The 17,625-nt window shown below is 47.1% G+C and overlaps 1 protein-coding gene across 1 annotated transcript in view; it reads right to left on the bottom strand.

Moving 5' to 3' along the window:
• The window catches only part of PLB1 (phospholipase B1), a 186,251-nt gene extending 184,321 nt beyond the window's left edge, over window positions 1-1,930 (bottom strand). The window contains exon 1 of the mRNA XM_081484271.1: window positions 1,775-1,930. The gene's annotated coding sequence lies outside the window, so the exon portion shown is untranslated. The remainder of the gene's footprint in view (window positions 1-1,774) is intronic.
• Window positions 1,931-17,625: the final 15,695 nt, after the last annotated feature.

Raw genomic sequence — 17,625 nt, 5'->3', positions numbered from 1 at the left:
TTATAAACTCGCATCAGCTTTCCTAATGCAATAGATTTGGGGGTTTAAAAAGTGCTGGCATGATGTCCTTTAAATATTTAGAAACATTCTCCGCCCTACCACCAAAGCTGAGTATTTGTTTTTTAAAAATAAACACTTGGCCAGGATGCCATGCGGTGCCCCCAGCCCAGGTGACTATTGTGCAAGCCGGCCCGCCCACCAGCCGAGGGCGGGGACCTGCCCACAGCTGTCACCCTGTTCCTAACAACTCCTCGGGGCACACCCTGCTCATTAGGCCCCAGCCACGCCTGTCCGCCCAGACTCCTGGTGGAACCAGAATGCTAGGAGCGGGCGGCTCCTTGAACCCTGAACAATGGCCAATGGCCTGTGAGGAGTTAATCCAGAACCAGGGCCAGGGGGCCTAGAAAGCTAGGGGCAGGGCGCTCGCTCGGAGCTGCCTCTGCCACTGCCGTGCCTAGGACAGGCCTGAAGGGCCTGCACACAGGCCCAGCTCCCGTGTCTGTCTCCAGGGGGCCAGGCAGCAGCAGGGGCCCCCAGAAGGAGCCAGGCAGAGCTCTAGGCAGTAAAAATAGATTCATGTTTAGAGGCTGCCTTCCTTGGTGGAGGGCTGAGCTGTGCAGACATTATCTCACTCCAGCTCAATGTCCCTCCAGGCAGGTAAGGGATGGGACTTGTTCCTGCTTTATAGCAGGGAAGCCCAAGCTGAGTGGATGAGCAGGCAGAGAGGGGAGGCCACGGGCACAGCCCAGCATCTACCCTGTATCTGGATCCAGCCAGGGGACTGGCCCTGCCCGCACTGCCCTCAGCCCCCTGGATGGACACTGCCATTGTGGGGCGGGGGTGTGCCCCACTGAAACAAGTTGCCTGCCCCCCTCCCACCAGACCCACATCATCTCACAGCCCCGAGATGATCCAGACCTAGCTCCCCTCCCCACGTTCCCCCAACCCCCACGTTTGTGGCATGTGACATGAGGAAGGACGGAACCGCCCAGCCGGCCCCACCTGGGGAGTCCGTCCCACAGGTGCTTCTGCTAACTCAGGATAAACCGGATTGGGGTTAGGCGGGTGGTGACATGCTGCTATTTGTGGAGGCTCTTGGCCTCCTGCTCCTGTGACATCAGAAGGGTGAGGGCAGCTGCCATCTCTGCTCTCTCACGGGGCTCAGGGCTGCCAGAAGCCAGCCTGGAGGCCCAGAGTCTGCAGAGCGCCAAGGAAGCTGCCAGGAAAGAACCCGGGCTTGGGACTTACAAGTCCCCAGCACAGCAAACTAGCCCCCTCGTACTGGGCTGGGGCAGCCGTTCCCTCCCAGGGCCTCATCTGTCCAGTGAGGGGTGGGGTTAGATGAGATCCTCTCACTTCATGCCCCTCCACTGTCATCAAGCTGGGCCCCACACCCCCTCCTCCACTGGAAAATAGTTCCCTCAGTAAACCCTTCTATTGGAGAATGAGAATTAACCTGTGTCTAAATTAAAGGCTGAGAAGGGCGTGGCAACCCACTCCAATATTCTTGCCTGGAAAATCCCATGCCCAGAGGAGCCTGGCAGCGTACAGTCCACACAGTTGGACACAACTGAAGCGACTGAGCATATTAAAGGCTGGGCAGGGAGGGATGGTGGGCCATGATGGGCAGAGGCCATGCATGTGTGGCTCTGAGCAGGCAGCCCTGGGGTCTCCTGAGAAGAGAGGAGAACCACCTGAAACCTGGGGGTGAAGGAGCCCTGCCTGGTACCTTCTGCCTTGCCCCCACTCCAAACCCTGACTTCGTGAGGCTTACCTGCTTTCTCCAGGTCTTCAAAGCAGGGCTGAGGCACTTGGGCCAGAGTCTGCTCCTGAAGACACAGGAATGGAGCTCCGTCATCATGCCTTGCCACAGGGAGGCCCTGAGGGTGCCAAAGGACCAGCCACAGGGCTTGAGGAGGAGTTTGAAGTCCTGTTTAAACCAACTCCGCTTCAGACATTCACCCTCCCAGGAAGGCCCAGACCAGAGAAATCTCCAAGCCCCACAAGCCCCTTTGCTAAAGGCTAGAACTGGTTATTCATTATCAGAGCCTGTTTTGGTTGATAAACCTTTTTCCCACATGTGATGTCACTTGATCCTCATAACAAAACAATATTTCCCCATTTTACAGAGGAGGAAACTAAAGCTCAGAGTTTAAGCAACAAGCTTAAAGGATACCAACTAGAAAGAGGTAAATACAGGACAGGGACCTGGGTGGTCAAATTTCAAGATCATTGTTGTCTCTGGGATGTCGTGTCTCTCACTCCAGGCCCTAGGGACCCAGAAAAGCCCCACCAGGACTCAGACAGTGGGCTGAGGCCTTCCCAGCCAGCATGGCTGTGTATCTGTGGTCCAAAGGGCCTAGAGGCCCACCTCGCTTCTGCCCTTGGCAGCAGTACCGGTTCATTGAGAAGGTCAGAAAAGTGAAGTCATTCTGTAGTGTGCCTGAGACTCAGGACAAACCTTGCCTGAGGATCAACAAGGCTGAACCTCTTTCCTCCTGCTCAACCCCATGACATTCTTTGAAGAGCCGTGAGGAATGGGGAATGGCCATCTTCGGTGGGGACAACAGGCGGAAGCAGCAGCAAGCAGACGGGACACAATGTAGGGAAGGATCAGTATGAAGATGAACTCTCCAGCCTGGTGGGGGGTGTGATCGGCTGCTTTACAAAGAGGTAAGCTCCCCATCACTGAAGGAGTTCAAGCAAAGGCTGGGTAATCATTCTACCCTGGGAATGTTATATAGGAAATTCAACTCTTGTCATGGTGAGTGGGAAGAATAAGGCTACACGATATTTACATTTTTCTCACACCAAGAGCCTAGGATGAAATGGGAGCCATATCAGCTTCTATTTGACCCTTTGGCCCTCAAATTTCCCTCTATGGGGCTTCCAAGGTGGCTCAGACACTAAAGAATCTGCCTACAATGCGGGAGACCTGGGTTCAATCCCTGGGTTGGGAAGATCCCCTGGAGAAAGGAATGGCTACCCACTCCAGTATTCTGGCCTAGAGAATTTCATGGACAGAAGAGCCTGGCAGGCCACAGTCTGTGGGGTCACAAAGAGTCAGACATGACTGAGCGACCCTCTGTGAGTGCCATATTGGATCACGATAAAGTTGTTGCAGAGTGTCTCTACCTTCTGCTGTTACAGACTGGGATAGAATGGAGAGAAGATGTCAAGAGCAGGGATGGTGGGCTGCATGGCAGGCTCTGGACCACAGCAAGCTGAGAGTCTGATTGGGGAAAGGTCTGCTGCAGCTCCATGCTCTGAGGGCTGAGCATTCCGAGGCCATTGTTCTCTTCAGTCCCGAGAGGTAACTGGGCCATTCCCATTGATTTGGGCGACCAGCCAAAGACCTGCCTGGCTCTCATGGGCAGCTGTCTCCTTTGCCACAGTGACCAAAATAAGCTGTCAGGCCAGGTCAAGGCAAGTCCAGCCTCAGCCCTGGGTGTTGGCCAGCCACCTGTGTCCAAGAGACAGCTGGCCGTGTCACTGTCAATCCCTCCTTTGCAGCTGGCCGGGATTGTCCATATTGAAGAGGGGCTCCCTTGGGACATCTGAGTACCTGAAATCTGGAGTTAGAGGTAGAGGGCTTTGACACTAGCATCCCAGAGCTGTCCATGGGATACCTCAAGCTACAAAACTGTCTGCCACAGTTCTTTGAGGGTTAAGAGAAACCAGACCACCCCCTCACCCAGAAAACCTCTGAGGAGTGTGCTCATTTGGGGAATAGCAGGTAGCACGTTTCCTCTCTCATCACCCCTCCTGGCCACCCACCTCCTGCTTGGTTTTTGGTTTTCCCCTGGAAGCACTTTCTGCCAACCTAGGGAAGTGGGGCACAAGCTGCCTTCAGGCTCAGCCCAGCCTGGCCCATGTTCTTCTAGGAGTCGTGGGAGCGACTCCCACTCATTCCTTCATCAATCAATGTTTCCTCAGCCCCCGTGCACCTGCAAACCCCAAACGGCAGACATTTCTCTCAGAAACAAAGAGCAAAGGATATGAACTGATTATTCTCAGACCTGGCCTTGCTATTTATTTGCTGTGTAAATTTCGGGAAGCAGCTTAACCACTCTGAGCCTGTTTCCTTATCTGTAAAATTACGATAATAAGGGTTCTAATGCATGGGTTACTTGGGAATTGAATGAGGTAATCTACATATTATGAGTAGAATTGTGTCCCCCACCAAATTCATAGGTTGAAGCCCTAACCCTCCGGTACCTCAGAATTTATTTGGAGACAGGCCCTATAAGGGGTGATGACATTAAGGTGAGGCCATTAGAGTGGGGCCCTAATGCAATGTGACTGGTGTCTTTGTGGGAAGAAGAAAAGACAAAGAAATGGGCACACAGAGAAAAGACCATGTGAAGAGAGAGCAAAAGGGTGGCCAAGGAAAGAGGCTGCAGGAGAGATAAACCCTGTGGGCACACTGATCTTGGACATCTATCCTCCAGAAACCTAGGAAAACAAATGTCTGTGGTATTTTGTTATGGCAGCCCTAGCCCACTAAGACACTATCCAAAGCAGAAGAATAACATCTGGCATATTGTATACACTCAATAAACACTAATTACTGCCATAAGTATTATTGCTTATCTCAGCTGTATACCCACCATACTAGTTTCCTACTGCTGCTGTAACTGGGCTTCCTTGGTGGCTCAGACAGTAAAGCATCTGCCTGCAGTGCGGGAGACCTGGGTCTGATCCCTGGGTCAGGAAGATCCCCTGGAGAAGGAAAGAGTACTCCAGTACTCTTGCCTGGAAAATTCCATGGATGGATGAGCCTGGCAGGCTACAGTCCATGGGATCACAAAGAGTCGGACATGACTGAGCAACTTCACTGGTTCACTGGCTGCTGTAACAAATCATCTCAAACATTCTGGCTTAACACATTATCGACTGGGGTATTTTTGCAGAAACAAATGCCTGTGGCCAGCGAATTGTTATGTAGGTGAATATTGAAACACTCTGGTCAATAATGTTCAGGAAACAAAAGACATAAGAGGTGGCAAGAATACACAGAAGAACTGCAAAAAAGATCTTCACCACCCAGATAATCACGATGGTGTGATCAATCATCTAGAGCCAGACATCGTGGAATGTGAAGTCAAGTGGGCCTTAGGAAGCATCACTACAAACAAAGCTAGTGGAGGTGATAAAATTACAGTTGAGCTATTTCAAATCCTCAAAGATGATGCTGTGAAAGTGCTGCACTAAATATGTCAGCAAATTTGGAAAACTCAGCAGTGGCCACAGGACTGGAAAAGGTCACTTTTCATTCCAGTCCCAAAGAAAGGCAATGCAAAAGAATGCTCAAACTACTGCACAATTGCACTCATCTCACAAGCTAGTAATGTTCAAAATTCTCCAATTCAGGCTTCAACAATACGTGAACAATACATAATTCAACAATACGTAATTCCAGATGGTTTTAGAAAAGGCAGAAGAATCAGAGATCAAATTGCCAACATCCACAGGATCATCGAAAAAGCAAGAGAGTTCCAGAAAAACATCTATTTCTGCTTTATTGACTATGCCAAAGCCTTTGACTGTGTGGATCACAATAAACTGTGGAAAATTCTGAAAGAGATGGGAATACCAGACCACCTGACCTGCCTCCTGAGAAACCTGTATGCAGGTCAGGAAGCAACAGTTAGAACTGGACATGAAACAACAGACTGGTTCCAAATAGGAAAAGGAGTACGTTAAGGCTGTATATTGTCACCCTGCTTATTTAACTTATATGCAGAGTACATCACGAGAAACTCTGGACTGGAGGAAGCACAAGCTGGAATCAAGACTGCCGGGAGAAATATCAATAACCTCAGATAAGCAGATGACACCGCCCTTATGGCAGAAAGTGAAGAACTAAAGAGCCTCTTGATGAAAGTGAGAGAGTGAAAAAGTTGGCTTAAAACTTTACATTCAGAAAACTAAGATCGTGGCATCCAGTCCCATCACTTCATGGCAAATAGATGGAGAAACAATGGAAATAGTGGCTGACTTTGTTTTTCTGGGCTCCAAAATCACTGCAGATGGTGATTGTAGCCATGAAATTAAAAGACGCTTACTCCTTGGAAGGAAAGTTATGAACAACCTAGACGGCATATTAAAAAGCAGAGACATTACTTTGCCAACAAGGGTCCGTCTAGTCAAGGCTATGGTTTTTCCAGTAGTCATGTATGGATGTGAGAGTTGGACTATAAAGAAAGCTGAGTGGCGAAGAATTGATGCTTTTGAAGTGTGTTGTTGGAGAAGACCCTTGAGAGTCCCTTGGACTGCAAGGAGATCCAACCAGTCCATTCTAAAGGAGATCAGTCCTGCATGTTCATTGGAAGGACTGATGTTGAAGCTGAAAGTGCAATACTTTGGCCACCTAATGGGAAGAGCTGACTCATTTGAAAAGACCCTGATGCTGGGAAAGATTGAGGGCAGGAGGAGGAGAGGATGACAGAGGATGAGATGGTTGGATGGCATCACCGATTCAATGGACATGAGTTTGGGTAAATTGTGGGAGTTGATGATGGACAGGGAGGCCTGGCATGCTGCGGTTCATGGGGTAGCAAAGAGTCGGACACAACTGAGCGACAGAACTGAACTGAACAAAAGACATATTAATATATCTCTGGTCAATAACATGTTATATTATGTTATGACACATATTTATTATGTTACTCTGTTGATCAGATATCCCAGTGGATGAAAATCAAAGGTTCTACAGGGCTGTATTCCTTCCGGAGGCTCCAGAAAAGAATCCATCTCCTTGTCTTTTCCAGCTTCTAAAGGCCACCTGCATTTCTTGGCCATGGCCCTAACCTGCTCACACCTGCTCCTCCAGCCCTTGGGGTGGTCTGGGCAGCAGGGCCTGTGGCACAGAGAAGCAGAAGAAGTGATGGCTTCTGAGACAGTAGTTATGGGGGGAAGAGCTCCGACATGGTGGAAGGAGGGGACGGGAGGGGTCCAGAGTAGCAGAGACTTCCACGGAGAGATGTGCCTGGGGCAGACACTGCCTGTCACCAAATGACTGGCTTTGGGGTGTCAGAGACAGCTTTACGGAGCTGGAACTCCTGGTTCTATTTCACAACACCAACATGTCTTTCATTATCTCCAGGGCTGTTATGAAATGTTCCAAAGAGAATAACGTACTTTCGATTCATTTCAATTGTACAAAAGATCTGTATGTCAGGCAGCACTTTCCAGGAGGGGATAAGGTGTCACCAAGTCAGGGAAATGCTGATGAGTCTGGGTCCACTCAGGAGAGGTGGGGGTGGGATGTCTGGCATTGGGTCTGGCTACAGGATGAGCAGGCTAGGGGCTCTGGAATGCTAACATAGCTCTTGCAGAGGGAGAGGTGTGTGATCCTTGGAGCCCTGATGTCTCCCACAGGGAGGCCTGCTCTGTGAAGTGGGCGGAGCTCAGCACAGAGGAACTCAAACAAACCATCCCAGTTTGCAAACTAGTGGCAGAGCTGGAAAAAAGTAGCAGCCTATGGTTTTGTAATCCCATTGTCTGATGGGCACAGGGGGCTGACTATGATGTGAAATGCAGGCTATCAATTCATCCTATCTGTTAGGGATTCTCAGAAAAGGCCCAACCAAGGCAGGGGGGGAAATGATTTCAGAGAAAGCCCCAGCCAGCCATGAGCCAGCTGTGTAGCCTTGAACCAGCTGCTTCCACTCTCTGGGTGGCACCTCTGTCGTGTTGTAAGAAGGAATGATGGCTACATAACAATGGCGTAAATCATTATGCCGGGCTTACAGGGTTTGAGTCACCTTAAGTATATTATCTCACATAATCCTTCCAATAATCCTCTGAAGGGTTATCCTCATCTTGCAAATATCAAAATGGAAGTTCAGGAAGTTTAAGTAACTCATCCAAGTTCATACAGCTAATGAGCCACCCAATAGGACTTTAAAGCCTTGAATGCCTGCTAACCCCAATGCTAGATCCCTCAGGGTCAGCTCTTGGCTCCATCCTGAGTGTGAAAAATCCAGAAGGGCCACCCCAGTTCCTTTATGCTCCATCTCACTGCTGTTTGAGGGCTGGACCCTGGGCTTGGTATGCAGAGTGTGGGTGGGGATGACCTGGGTCGCTACCAGGACCCCTGAGAACATGAAGAGGAAGTCAGAGCTCTGGCACCTCCACACCCCACACACCTGCTCTTGTTCCCACAAATCTGAGAAAAGCCACTGCCCTTGGTTTAAAGTAACTCTTCTTTCCAAGAGCTTATTACACTACCCTTTACTAGCAAGTTCATCAATGAAAGCACATCTTCTATGTCCACACAATACCCTGCACATGTCTTTTTGTGGCTTAATCACTCATTTATTTCTATCACTGAATAATATTCCATTTTCTGGATGGAAACCAGAGTTTCTTTCTTCATCCACCTCCTGAAGGGGATCTTGGTTGCTTCCAAGTTTTGGCAATTAGGAATAAAACTGCTGTAAACATCCATGTGCAAGTTTTTGCATGGACATTACTTTTCAACTCACTTGGGAAAATACCTAGAAGCACCACTATGGGTTCATAAAGAGTATGTTTAATGTAGGCCTTTGTTTTTTATCCAACCTGCCATTCTGTCTTTTAATTGGAGTCTTTAGTTCACTGACATTTAAAGTAACTATTGATAGATATGTATGTGTTGGAAACAACCTAAATGTCCATTGACATATGAATGGATAAAGATGTGGTATGTGTGTGTGTATAATGGACTACTACTCAGCCATAAAGAGAGTGAAATAAAGCTGTTTGCAACAACATGTATGGACCTAGAGATTATCATACTTAGTGAAGTCAGAAAGACAAATACCATATGCTATCACTTATATGTGGAATCTAAAATATGACACAAATGAACTTATCTATGAAACAGAAACAGACTCACAGATATAGAGAACAGACTTGTGGTTGCCAAAGGGGACTGAGGAAGGGGACGGATGGAGTGGGAGTTTGGGATTACCAAATGCAAACTATTATATATATATAAAACTGAAGCAATTTGCTGTATACCAGAAACTAACACTATGGACAGAGGTTCGTGACATTGTACAGGAGACAGGGATCAAGACCAGCCCCGTGGAAAAGAAATGCAAAAAAGCAAAATGGCTGTCTGAGGAGGCCACACATAGCTGGGAAAAGAAGAGAAGTGAAAAGCAAAGGAGAAAAGGAAAGATATTCCCATCTGAATGCAGAGTTCCAAAGAATAGCAAGGAGAGATAAGAAAGCCTTCCTCAGTGATCAATGCAAAGAAATAGAGGAAAACAACAGAATGGGAAAGACTAGAGATCTCTTCAAGAAAATTAGAGATACCAAGGGAACGTTTCATGCAAAGATGGGCTCGATAAAGGACAGAAATGGTATGGACCTAACAGAAGCAGAAGATATTAAGAAGAGGTGGCAAGAATACACAGAAGAACTGTACAAAAAAACATCTTCACGACCAAGATAACCAGGATGGTGTGATCACTCACCTAGAGCCAGACATCCTGGAATTCAAAGTCAAGTGGGCCTTAGGAAGCATCACTACGAACAAAGCTAGTGGAGGTGATGGAATTCCAGTTGAGCTATTTCAAATCCTCAAAGATGATGCTGTGAAAGTGCTGCACTCGATATGCCAGCAAATTTGGAAAACTCAGCAGTGGCCACAGGACTGGAAAAGGTCACTTTTCATTTCAATCCCAAAGAAAGGCAATGCCAAAGAATGCTCAAACTACCACACAATTGCACTCATCTCACACGCTAGTAAAGTAATGCTCAAAATTCTCCAAGCCAGGCTTCAGCAATACGTGAACCGTGAACTTCCAGATGTTCAAGCTGGTTTTAGAAAAGGCAGAGGAACCAGAGATCAAATTGCCAATATCCGCTGGATCATCGAAAAAGCAAGAGAGTTCCAGAAAAACATCTATTTCTGCTTTATTGACTATGCCAAAGCCTTTGACTGTGTGGATCACAATAAACTGTGGAAAATTCTGAAAGAGATGGGAATACCAGACCATCTGACCTGTCTCTTGAGAAACCTGTATGCAGGTCAGGAAGCAACAGTTAGAACTGGACATGGAACAAGAGACTGGTTCCAAATAGGAAAAGGAGTACGTCAAGGCTGTATATTGTCACCCTGCTTATTTAACTTATATGCAGAGTACATCATGAGAAACGCTGGGCTGGAAGAAACACAAGCTGGAATCAAGATTGCTGGGAGAAATATCAATAACCTCAGATATGCAGATGACACCACCCTTATGGCAGAAAGTGAAGAAGAACTAAAGAGCCTCTTGATGAAAGTGAAAAAGGAGAGTGAAAAAGTTGGCTTAAAGCTCAACGTTCAGAAAACTAAGATCATGGCATCTTGTCCCATCACTTCATGGGAAATAGATGGGGAAACAGTGGAAACAGTGTCAGACTTTATTTTTTGGGGCTCCAAAATCACTGCTGATGGTGATTGCAGCCATGAAATTAAAAGACACTTACTCCTTGGAAGGAAGGTTATGACCAACCTAGATAGCATATTTAAAAGTAGACATTACTTTGCCAACAAAGGTCCGTCTAGTCAAGGCTATGGTTTTTCCAGTGGTCATGTATGGATGTGAGAGTTGGATGGTGAAGAAAGCTGAGTGCTGCAGAATTGATGCTTTTGTAGTATGGTGTTGGAGAAGACTCTTGAGAGTCCCTTGGACTGCAAGGAGATCCAACCAGTCCATCCTAAAGGAGATCAGTCCTGGGTGTTCATTGGAAAGACTGATGTTGAAGCTGAAACGCCAATACTTTGGCCACCTCATGTGAAGAGGTGACTCATTGGAAAAGATCCTAATGCTAGGAAGGATTGGGGGCAGGAGGAGAAGGGGACGACAGAGGATGAGATGGTTGGATGGCATCACCGACTCGATGGACATGGGTTTGGGTAAACTCTGGGAGTTGGTGATGGACAGGGAGGCCTGGCGTGCTGCGATTCATGGGGTCGCAAAGAGTCAGACACGACTAAGCGACTGAACTGAACTGAGAAACTAACACAACCTGGTAAATCAACTATACTTCAATAAAATAAGAAAAGAAAATTAAGAGTGTGCTTAGTTTTATAAGAAACTGCCAAACTGCCTTCCAAAGTGGCTGTACCATTTCTCATTCTCTAGCAATGGCTGTGGCTTTTATTTTTATTCAGAAATGAAAAGTGACTTGCTTACGATCACACAGCCATTCATTGGCAGAGGAAGGACTCGAAGGCAGTGCCCCTTTGGGTAGTTGCCCTTTGACCAAGCTGCCCCTCAGCTGGACATGCTGATCACACACCCTCACAAACACTTACTCACCGTTGGCTTTCGAGACCCAGTTGTTGGTGCACATGTGTGCCAAGCATTCTCTTCTGCTCCATCCATGAAAGCCTGTCATTCTAGTCCCTGCATCTGAGAAGACTGTGATGCTCTTGCCCATGCCTGGGTGCGTAAGGGCCAGTGTCCTGGTTTTCCAGGCTTACCTGTACCTGGAGAAGAACCAGATACCCTGGGAGACTCTTCCTCCTATCAAAGCCGACCAAGCCCCAGAGACCCAGGAGTCTCTGTGACTTCATCAGGGACTGGCAGGAGAAAGAAATGCTCTCTCCCTTCCTCTAGCTTCCAAGTCTTTCCTTGCTTCCTCCCTTCTTTAGGTGAAATTCACATAATAAAATCACTCATTTTTAAAGTGTACAGTTCAGAGGCATTTATCACATTTCACAGTGTTGTGCGACCACCACCTCTCCCTAGTTCTAAAACGTTTTCCTGCCCCCAGAAGAAAACCCTGTCCCCATCATTCCCCATCCTCCCTCTCCCCAGCCCCTGGACGCCACCAACCCACGTTCAGCCTCTCTGGGTGTACCTATTCCAGTAATGGAAGAAACAGAATCATACAGTATGTGACCTTTTGTGTCTGGCTCCAAACACCTTTCTTGGACCACACTTCCTATAACTCCCTAAGAAAGGAGGAAGAGCAAGGGCCATTTCTGTTTCCTTTGCATCTGTCCTTGCCCCCTAGTCCATGTTGCCCTGCACACCCTGCCCACAGTGTCTGTGGCCCAGCTCATCTGTTCTACGCCATTTCCTATTTCTTGTAACTACCCACAGAAGAGGACTTTGATGCTTCCTAGATTCATTCAACAAATAGCTTCTGGGCTGGCAGGGGAGGCAGACAGGTAGCAATCATTGCAGCAGTATGATGAGGCACTGCTAGAGGTTTTTCAGAGAGCCAGAGGAGCCCCGAGGAAAGACAGGTAACTCAGCCTCAGGGTGAGGCCATCGAGGGCAGATAGACTGGGGACGCTGTCTGCCTTGTTCATGCTGTTTCCTTTGCACTTAGCACCGTTTCTGGCACCTAGAACAGGATGAATGGCACGTCCACCCATCCATCAGTGCAGCTCTCTCAGGTAGGAGCCAAAGGATGAGAGTCGTTTACACTAGGAATTAGGCATAATTTACCTGAAGACTTGTAGGCAAAGGTTCAGCCCCTACAATACCCTGAACAATGTTTCAATCTAGATGAATGTGGAAGGGGAGAGGGAGACAAGTGAGAAAAGATGGGGCCAGGTCACACTTTGCCTTGGAAGCTGCATAAAGGAGACTGACTTTAACCTGAGTGAAAAGAGAGGGAATTCAAGCAGATTTGCATTTTAGAAACTCATTGTTCTAAAGTAGATTAGAGATTTCAATGACCTAACGATGTGCCAGGCAGACAGAAGAGAGGTCATTCTTGCTGCCCTCTGCAGCTGATTTCCAATGGGAAGCAGAGATACATCATATGTTGTTTAAAATAATTAGTTAAATAGTCCCAAAGGTGCAAGGTACTCTAAGGGATGCCATGGCAGGTCCTTTAAATTGAAACCTGAGGAATGAATGAACAGGAGATGGTCAGTGAGAGAGGCAAAGAGCTTTCCAGACTACACTAAAGCTGTTATGAAGGTCCTCAGCAAAATATGCTAAAGGAACTGAGAAAAGTCCAGTGTGGTTCTTGTGAAAATGTGAGGCTGGAAGTTTGACCAGATGAAGCTGGGGAGGTAGCAGGAATCAAACCCCACAGAACACTCTTACACATTTTGGACTTACCCTCAGCAAAACAGGAAGTATGATGTAAGCAGGATCCTATTTTGAAAAATAGGATCACTTGCATTTCTCATTTGGATTTCTGTGTATGTGACCTTCCTGGTCAGTGCATTGGTCTGTTTGCCTTGAAAGTGGTGTTAGAGTGATCAAAGAAAAAAAATATTCAGAGAAGGGGATAAGGAGTATTGAGCTGCAGACATTCAAAATCAGATTCTTCAGCCAGACAATGGTCTTGAAAGACAGTCTTTATTAAGAAAAAGGATGTTCTGGATGCCTTTAACTTTCTCTGCAATATATCAAGGAAGCTAGCCTGACAGAACTGACCTTAGAGCTTTATCTAAAAGAGGAGAACAGATGGGAGAGCCCTGATCTCAGTTCTGGAGGATGATGGGGAGGAGGTGAGAGAGGAGGCAAGTGTGGGAGGAAGTCAGGTGGGTATCCTCATTGTCCATCCTCCAGTTGAAGTCCCAGACTGCAAAGGGAGGGAGGGGAGCTCTGGGAGGAGATGTCCTTACATACCACTCTAAAGGTCTTCACATCAAAGTAAACTGCAGTGAGGTTAGGCACAGGGGAAGTTTGAATTTAACTTTCTCAAGTCCCCCCTGGTTCCCCTGCAGTGTTAGAATGATGGCTGCAGTAGGTCTGTAGTTGTGGATTTTATATAAGAAACTGATCAGAAGCAGATAGCTTGAAAGCCTGCTAAGCTTTTTTTTTGAATGCACTGAACAATAAAAAGTATTGATTATGACCGTTACTTCCTAGTACAGTCGCTGGGGTCGACAAGCTGCAGCGGCAGGAGGTAGAGGTGAACACTCTGAAGCTCCCAGGGGCCCCTGCTCACCAATGCCTGTTTCAGGTGTAGCCACTGGGGATAAGAGCCTCCCAGAAGGAAAAGCCCAGAGACATGGACAATGGACAAAGCTCCACTGCCGGGGTAGGGGGGCTCCCTCCTCCAGCCCATCAGCATCTGATCGTTGGCGTGAACCAGTGCCAGATGTGTTCCCATGCTTCTTTTCTCTGAATGGGAGTCCTAACTGCAGTTATCCTGCTCCTATTCCACCTGCCATAGTCAGCATGGGGTGGAGTGTTTTCATTTCTATGTGCTCAGACCATGTGGAGCCCATGAAGGGGGTTGCACATAGCCTGATGATCCTTGATCTGAATGAGGCTTTGGGGTCGTCTCCCCTGGGGAGGAACAGAAAGAATTTGATGTATGAGAAGGGGGTCACGCGAATTTTGGGGCGACTATGGCAGAAACTGCTCTTTAGTTACTCCAGTGCCCATTCTTCCCTTTTTGCCTCAATAACACAACCCTCAGTTTTATGCCTTAAGGCTGTATATCACTAAGGCTGTATTTAAGATTACATTTCTCAGACTCCCTTGCCGCTAGCTCTGACCATGTGTATACGTTCTAGCTAACAAAATATAAGCAGAAATGTCAAAAGGACTTTCAGGAAAGTCTCTGTAAAATGGGAGTTGAAATAAAAGAGGGAAGGGGAAGCCCCTCTCCCATTCTGCCACACTGTTTCTTGGAAAGCAAATATGATGGCTAGAGCTTGCTAGAATGTAGATCATGGAAATTAGAGCCATACCTTTGGAACAGACAGGAAAGAGGATCCTGGCCCCTGACAACTTCCTGAAACCACCAGACCAGCCCTCAAGCTTCTGGCTCCAGACTTTTAAGGGAGAGAAAGAAGCTCTGTGTGTTCATAGTTCTGCTTATTCGGGTTTTCTGTCACTGGCAGCTGAATGTAATCCTAATTGATATATCTCTAAGACAGAGGTCGAGTGGGAGACTTAGATAATCAGTTTAGTGATTGGGACCCAAAACCTACAGACACAATGCTGATGTTCTGGCTACAGGGGGCGGATTGGAGGTGACTGGAGTTGCCTGGGTAAGGGGTGACAGAGGCTTGTACAAGGATGGTAACAGTAGAGCTGGAGAGAACACTCAGATCTGAAACACACTTAGGAGGTAAGACAGGAGTTGGTGGTGGTGAGGGAGAGATGAGGACAGGAAGAAGGAAGTCAAAGAAAATGGCACTGCAAGGAAGGAGCAGTGAGCAGAGCCATGAGCAGCGCTACAGTCAAGATGCAGGCTGAGACAAGTCTGTAGGATTTGGTCACAAGGAAGTAGCCTCAGGACAGTGGAGGTGGAAGCAGACTTGAGTGGGTTGAAGGAAGAGTGGGAGGTGAAGAAGTGGGCCCAGAGCGTAGAGATAACTCCTCTGAAGCTGACCTAGGGGTGGAGTCATGGAGGGTTCTTATTTTTAAAATGGGTGAGACTTGACCTCATTTAAAGAAAGGACCCTTAGAGAGGTAGAGATTCGATGATGGAATAAGAAGAGGAAGAAGCTTTTTGAAGAGGATCTCTGAGAAGAAGGTGGGAGGAATGAGTTTGGGGGAGCAGGAGGATCCCTTCTCTGTTAAAGCAGGTGAAGGACGGCAGACAGGAGACAGGCTGGCTCTCTCCTGGGCAGTGGGCAGAGCCTACTCAAGGGCTCTCAGCCCCTGGCCTCCTTCTGCCCCACCCCCACCCATTCTGCACATCTACCTTAATCTTTCTAGAGTGACTATAGCCGCATCCACTGGCCCTTCATCTACAGCTCCCAATACCTCAAAACAAAGGTCTCATTTCTGCTGACTTTTGGGGTCTCAGCTTAAGTGGGGCTAGTTCTGGAAAAGCCCCCAGATTAGAGAAAGTCCCGGTAATAATCTGCAGCCACAACAGCTTATATGTCTTTGAGATGCTCACTGACCTTGTAATTATGTGATCAGACTGCCCCATTAGACAATGGCTGGTGTGTGTGTGTGTGTGTGTGTGTGTGTGTGTGTGCGCATGTGAGTGCTTATCACCTTTATCTCCAAAGCACGGAGGACAGCCTGGCACAAACAGGCACTGTGTTGGGCTGAATGACTAACTGACAGCAAGACTCAAGCCTGTCATTGAGGCTCTTAAGATCTCAGGTTAAATTTCCAGCATCCCCTATAACTGCCTATGCTCCACATGCAGGGTACTCCTTCCTGGTTCCCAAGGCTGCCCCATGCTTTCCTTCTGCACAGGTCTTTGCTCAGACTGTTCCTTGACCAGCATGCTCACCCTCCACTCTGTCCTGTACAGACTCCACTCCCCTCCAAGCCCAGGGACACTTCCACTGCAGAATCTTTTCTGAAACCCCCACCAGCCACAAGCTGAGCCACTTACCATATTCTACTGTGAATGTCTTTCCTGTCCTTTTCCTCCCATCACATTGCAACCTCCTTGAGGGAAACCTCTACATAGTAATTTTATTTCAAATGAAAACACTTGACTGTGAGGCAAAGAGACACCTTATATAACATCTGTATAAATAGTCTTATACAACTTTATCCCCAGTGGTGTCTGCATGGTGTCATGGACTTGGTAGGGACACAAAAATAATTTTGAATGAATATTTTCTCCATCATACCTGTAAGAATATGATGGTGACAGTCTCCATCCACATTAATTTTTTAAGTTAATTTAAATGTGGTTTTCCTATGCTTACAACACAGAAAGAGGTGCTTGTTTTTATCCATGAACAAAATCTGTCTTTTCAGATTTTTTCCATCTTTCCTTGAGAAACAAATGCATGCCTCATGCAGCAGATCAAGGTGGTGACTGTATTTGCCAGCGTACCAGACACACCACTGCGTAAGGGAAAAGGAATTTCTCCTGGAGCTGATAATTTCCGAAGTGTTCAGCAACATTTGTCTCTTGGGCTTCTGAACAAGACCAGGTATGTGAAAGCATATAAAATCTACAAAGTGCTAAAATAAGAAGGAAACTACATCACTATTCATAGCTATTATTTTCCATGCTAAGGTCTCACGATTGTTTTTTAGTTCGGAAAATAGAGTCATTGGGATTCTCAAAAGTTCTACCTCAATATAAATCCATAGAGACAGTAAGCAGATGGGTGGTTGCCAGGTACTGGAGGCAGGGGGACAGGGAGTAATTGTGTAATGGGTCAGGGCTTCCTCTCAGAGTGATGAAAATGTTTTAGACCTAGACAGAAATGGTCATTGTACAACATTGTGAAGGTACTAAATGCCACCGAATTGCTCACTTTTAAATGGTTACTTTTTAAAAGATTTTTTGATGTGGACCATTTTTTCTTAAGTCTTTACTGAATTTGTTAAAAATACTGCTTCTGTTTTATGTTTTGGTTTTTTGGCCAGGAGGCATGTGGGATTCTAGTACCCTGACCAGGGATCCAAACTGCACCCCCTGAATTGGAAGTTTCAACAAGTGGGCTGCCAGAGAAGTTCATAAAACGGTTGCTTTTATAGTTTTGTGAATTTTACCTCAATTAAAAAAAATTGCATACCTAAACACTGAATCATTTCTAAATGTCCCGAAGGGCACGACAGTGCTATATTCTAGGGCAGCCCCAGAGTCAAGGTCCCATAGCACCTTGTACTGCACCTTTGGATCAAGACTGGAGTCCCCCCATGTATAAGCATGACCTCCAAGTGTCCTCAGAGACACTCAGCTGAGCACTATTACCAGCCAACTGAGTGTGTGTATTTTGGTTTGTTA

Source organism: Giraffa tippelskirchi, chromosome 4 (genome assembly GCF_054371585.1).
Source record: "Giraffa tippelskirchi isolate mGirTip1 chromosome 4, T2T-mGirTip1v1.2.pri, whole genome shotgun sequence".
NCBI lineage: Eukaryota > Metazoa > Chordata > Mammalia > Artiodactyla > Giraffidae > Giraffa > Giraffa tippelskirchi.
The sequence above is the reverse complement of the archived record's forward strand: the minus strand, read 5'-3'. Positions and strand labels throughout refer to the sequence as shown.